At 40.9% G+C, this 6,115-nt stretch overlaps 1 pseudogene; it reads right to left on the bottom strand.

Moving 5' to 3' along the window:
* Positions 1-3,642: 3,642 nt before the first annotated feature.
* LOC106824718 (olfactory receptor 2W3-like) lies at positions 3,643-4,565 on the bottom strand (annotated as a pseudogene).
* Between the last annotated feature and the right edge of the window lie 1,550 nt (positions 4,566-6,115).

Raw genomic sequence — 6,115 nt, 5'->3', positions numbered from 1 at the left:
ACAATGATTGGAAGAGATCATGCACCTAAAAGAAAGGACAATTCCATTCTGTTCTGTTCTGCCTCACAGTTTGACACAATTTTAATCTTAATGTTTTAACATGATGTAGAAAAAATTACTGTGAAACCAAATGCACTGGAAATTAAGGAGATGACTTTTTCTAGGCTATTGCAATAGAGAGTTGTTCCTTAATGTGTCTCAAATGGCAAAAGTAAAACAGTTTAGTAATGAGTTTGATGCCCTTTTTTAATGGGAAAACAGTCCATAGATTGGGGGACCCCAGTGACTCAGAAGCGGTGAAGTGCTCTTCCTAGGGTTGTTTGGGCAACAGCAAATTTCATAAAGCGTTAGAGGCAGCACTGCAGAAGCAGTGCACGATGGGCTGAGGTTGCATATCTGACCTTATTTAGAAAGATCGAGGAACAATGAAACCAGCATGCAGGGCAGAGTGTGGTTGGCATTTGGGGATTGGCAGACTGGATGTACTGTGTTTCTGGTCAACAGAGCATTTACAGGAACAGAACAGTTCAGTTTGCTGATATGGCACTCTGGGAAGAAATGGCTCCATCTTGGGTGAAGAAGTTTATTTCAACAAGAGGAATATTTTCTAGAAAAGGAATAAGCCTGGGGATTTACAGAGCAGCCAAACAAGAGAGTTATGAGCCTGAGGAACAGGAGAGAAGGGACTTATCTGAGTCATGTGGGGAAGAGCTATTCTTCAAAGTCAGCCCTTTCCTGGGGCACAAAAGTGTGGTAGAGATTTCTCACCTGTTGATGTTTTCTGGGAGCCTAGGGCTCAGTAAAATCAACTTTTCTCTGGCTTAGACCCATTGAGTTGAGTTTCTTACCCAATTCCACAGCAACTGTCTTTATTGGTGACCCCACATCATAAGATGACCAGAGTTGTTAAAAACAAAACAGCAAGACTCAATGGAGTCACTTATGCTGAGTCCAACATCACCAAAATGAGACAACTTAGTTATAGCCTCAGCTTTCCCAGAAATGGAATCTTACACCAGACAATCAGAAATCACCTGATCAGCACCAGCTAGGTAATCTGCCCGAGAACCCCCTGCCAACCCTTGTAAGGAAATCAACCTTGCAACAACCAGTCTTCCTTTTCTTAGTGTCACTTCCTTCTTCCTTCGCCTATAAAACTGTTTCATTTTGTACATCTCATCATAGCTTCTTTCAATCTGCTAGATCGAATCTTGCATGATTCATGAGTTACCGAATAAAGCCAATGCAGTCTTTAAAGTTTATTCTCTTGAGTTTTGTTCTTTAGCAGACTAAACACAGTAAAAATCCATCACCACTGTGCACACTAACTCCCTGTATTCACCAGAGTTATGGACCCTCCTTTGTCCTCTCCAGGACTTTTCCCCAGAGGCAGGAATGCTAGCAAACTGTGACCTCAGAGCCCATGGGGCTGTTCTGCTGATTCATGCAGGATGACTAGTAAGTTCTTTCCAAGAAGAAGATAAGCACGGAGAAGTCCTGGGAGCCCAACCCTAATTCTTTATTATATCTCCCTCTTAGTTATTTTGGTACCTAGGTGGTATTTTGGAGTTTTATAAATCTTGGAAGTAAACCCTGACTGTCAGGCAGATAACTCTGATTCTCCTATTCAGCATCAGCTCATCAGTGTCACTGTTTCTTAAAAACAGCAGTTTTGAGTATTTAGACTAGGGCCCCTTGAAGCATAGAAATCCTCCTTCCAGTAGACCCTGTTTTGCTTACACTTAAATTATCCCACTGGGGATGGTCCCCTTGAAGGTGAAGTGATGTGAGAGAGTGAGGATGTTAGAAAAGGAAGGGTTGCGATACAGTCCACCTTGGAAAAGAGGCTCTGCAGCCGAGGGGCCAGAGAATCAATATGATGGCAGAGGAATGAGGACCCCACCACCCAGGCCTGGCTCTTCACATTATTTCCTCCCCATTTCATTTAGTCTATGAATCCAATCTTCACTTATTCCAGAATGTATCCAACCTCTGCATGCCTGCAATGAGAGTCATGGGCAATCTATTTCCTACATCCTTAAAGTAGGGTCTAAGGGCCAGCAGAGTCAGTGAGGGCATCACCTGGGAAGTGTGCAGAAATACAGAGTCTCTGACCCCTCCAAGGACCTACTGAATAAGAATATGCATTTTAATAATTATCCCAGATAAGTTTTACATTAACTGAGAGAAGCTCTTGGCAGGGTTCATGATGAGCTACTTCAAAATATGGCACTTTGGCATATTGACTATTTTGATCTAAAGAAATCTGTAAACTAGCAGGTATGGGAAAGACTTTCTGACTTTCCTTTACAGCAGGTGGACAGACTTTCATGTGAAAGCTGCCCTGACACCTGAAGGGAAGGACCAACATTATTGTCAATATGAAGGGATGTGGAGCAGAACCTGAACAAACAGGCCCTGCTATGATTCTCCAGTTTATCACATTTAGCTCATATTTCCTTTGTCCTATCATATTCCTCCACCACTGTCAACTCTTCATCAAATCCATCATAAAAATCATTTCTTTGCATCTTTAATATAAGGCCCCTGTGTCACATAAAATTTGAATTAAATAAATATGCATGCTTTGCTCTGATAATTTATATCAATTAAAACTTTAAATCCATACAGGAACCTTACGAGGTTCCAGGGAACCATTTTCCTCCCATACACCCTGGTCTGGATTATTTAAGTAACGGAAGCCAGGCATGCTCTTTAGCTCTAAAGAGTCTTCGACACTACTCATTAAACACTTTTCAATTTTTGCTCTTTAGAAATTCATGTAGCAATAGAAACAGCAGGAAATGACAGTCACAGAACTTGGAGTAAACCTCTGGTTCAGTTCTATTTGAATGAGTGATTTAACCTCCAAGCCTCAAGTACCACATGGGTAATATAGGAACAATGAAAATCATGCTGACCTCCCACAAACACAGAAAGTCTTAGATGAATTACGAGCACTCGACTCATAGCAGGAACTTAATAAACACTAGGTCCTTCTCATTAATCAAAAAAAAAAAAACCTAGAAATAATTCTCTAAAATTTAAATTACACATGCATCATTTTTTAGGTTAACTTCTTGGTTTATCAGAATCTTCATCAACCTTTATGGAAAATGTCAAATTTTGGGAACAAAGGTAGAAAAAACTCCATAATTTAATTAAAGGCTTTTGATGGGAATTTAGGAAATAGAAATTAGCCAACTGTGCTAAATTCCCCTGTTTGATGGCTGTCAGCCAAGAGATGTGGTTGACTGTGATCATTCTGACTAACGAACTCAGAAAGTTGTTAATGAATTGAAAACAAACAACTACAGAAACAAAAGTCTGATGGAGAAAAGTAGTTTCCTGGTATACGCTATGGGAACTTATCTTTATAACTACACACTTATCTTGCTTTGTCCTTTGGGCCTGCTTTACAGATCACATAAAGGAGTTTTGGATGATGTGTGTTGTGCAGTTCACTAATCAGAACACTTAACATTGTAACTGAAACAGTCTTACGGTAGTCTGGGTAAAGATGTAAATTTGGAAGCCTAGGTCAAGCCCAGATCTGATCCAAGAGCTCCATATGCCATCACTAGTCCCTGATGGATGTGACAACCAGTTGGTGAGGCCCGTCTCTCCCCTTTGCCCTTACTTCTATCCTACCTCTCTGTCACCCAGCAGCAGCCTCATCAGTGCCCCCTTCACCTCTTTGTTTCTGAGGGTATAGATCAGGGGGTTCAGCAGGGGGGTGATGATGTTGTAGAAGAGGATGAGGAACTTGCCCTGGTCTTTGGAAGAGCTGTTCCCAGGTTGCGTGTACATGTAGATTATGTTTCCATAGAAAAGTGAGACCACCGTGAGATGGGAGCCACAGGTGCTGAAGGCCTTTTGCCTCCCTGACACTGAATTTGTAACACTGCCCTCACAAAGTCGCCATGGGAGACCAGGATAAATACCAGAGGTGACAGCACAATGTTTACTTCTAGGACAAAGGCAATGCCTTTAATGGCAGCTGTATTGACACAGGCCATCCTGATAGAGCGGGCATGTCAACCAGGAAGTGGTCCACGTGGTGGTTCCCATAGCGTAGTAAGAGCAGTATGACTGGGGACAGGGCCAAGGATTTGGCCATCCCACAGCGCTGGGCCACCGACACCAAGGCCATGGATTCATGATCACCATGGAGTGAAGGGGCTTGCAGACTGCAACAAAGCTGTCATATGCCGTGACAACCAGGAGCAGACACTCCACACCACCCAGACCCAGGAATAGGAAGAGCTGGATAGCACAACCAGTGTAGCTGATGGTCTTGTCACCTCCTCTCAGGTTCTAGAGCAGCTGGGGGATGGAGCTCATGGTAAAACTGAGGTCCAGGAAGGAGAGGTGGGTGAGGAAGAAGTACATGGGAATGTGAGGCTTAAAGTCCAGCTGGGACACCAGGATGATGGTGCTATTGCCCACAAGGGTCAGGAGATATGCAATCAAGATGACCACAGAGAGGATCCTCTCCAGAGTGGGTTATCAGAAAACCCAAAAATGATGAAATTTCTCCGGGTACTGTCATTGGTTCCATCCATCTCTAGTGCAACTGAAGAGAAACATTGATACTAATAATGCTGACAGTATATATAAGGGAGCACTTACTATGAGCCAGGTGTTCTATGCTGTTTACATTTATTTATACATTTATCCCCAATCACAGTGATAAGCAGTGGCCACTCTTCTTATCGTTGGCTTACAGAAAAGGAAACTGAGGCAGATATGTGTTAAGCAAATTATATTCTAGAAAGGAGCAGAACTGATTCTGAACCCAGGAAATGAGGGTTAGAGTCTTCACCCTTCACTGCTGGTACCGCCTCTAATTCCAATGACAAGAAAGATAAGTCCTGCCATGGCCCAACCACTGATTCATCTCCAGATACAAGTTCCTATGCTCCTGCCAAAGCCTCGAGGTCCAAAGAGAGCCGCAGAATCACCAACTAACAGTATTTAGGAAATATTCATTACATGGAGAATGCCCCCAAGACACACCTCATTCACTGGATCTTGATTCTTGAGGTAAAGCACTGAGTGAATAAACATTGCATGAGGCAGTGGAACACAACTGAAACAACATCCACAGAAACATAATCTCGCTCTCTTTTGCTCACTTGGGTCGGGTATTGAAGAAATACAATATTTTTTTTCTTTTTTAGTACTATATTCTGCTTGAGGAAAAAATATCACAAGTCTTTGAGGCAGATAATAAAACTTTAATGCCGCAATTCACACATAAGTGCAGAAACGTCTTAGAAATTGCAATTCCAAGAATGCCTGACATTCAAAGTAAAGCATATCTGAGGACATAAACCACGAGTCTTATAGAGGATACAGAGGAATGGATGCAGAACGTCTTGGACTATAGCCCCAATGTCCCTTGTTGCAATCCCTTAGCTAATGGGTGCACTTAGGAGATCTTAGAAAGCCCATTTACCTTTTTATAGTTTTCTCATCTAAAATGGTAAGAATCAAAAGACCTTATTTGTTTTACAGATATGCTTTGAGATTTTTTTAATATGAAAGACAGTTGATAAATATGAAAGTTTATATGTATGTTACATAAAGCTGTTTGTTATACAAACAGGGAATGGGAAAATAAGCCCATGAGAGTAGTCAGGGAAATTCTGAAAAAAAAAAAAGCAATTCTAATGAGGAGAAACTATCCTTAATATATATGCAAACATACTTTTTAAAATATAACAATTAAAACACAATCATTGACCAGGCCTTTGAGTTGTGAGGAGTGTGGACCCCTAATTAACTCTATTCACCCCAACTAGTACCACTTCAAATATGTAAACATTAAAAAATACAACTACAGTAAGAAAGAATAATAGTTGCTCTCTTTATTTGTTTTTTTCTGGTTATCTTGGATTTAGTTAGATCTTGCTAAGCAAGTTGCAATGCCCAAAAGTTTTGAAGCAAAATGTAGATAAATTTGCATATTTTAAAAAATGCCTATACTATAGGAAATACAACTAACAAAGCCTAAGGAATAATGATTATACTACAGAAATTCAACCAGATTAATCTTTTTTTCAAGAAATTAGCAAGAAAACATAAAAAATAAGCAGTGATTTGAAGAAGC

This window comes from Equus asinus, chromosome 10, assembly GCF_041296235.1.
Source record: "Equus asinus isolate D_3611 breed Donkey chromosome 10, EquAss-T2T_v2, whole genome shotgun sequence".
NCBI lineage: Eukaryota > Metazoa > Chordata > Mammalia > Perissodactyla > Equidae > Equus > Equus asinus.
Note: the sequence above shows the minus strand (reverse complement) of the source record. Positions and strands in the feature narration are given on the sequence as shown.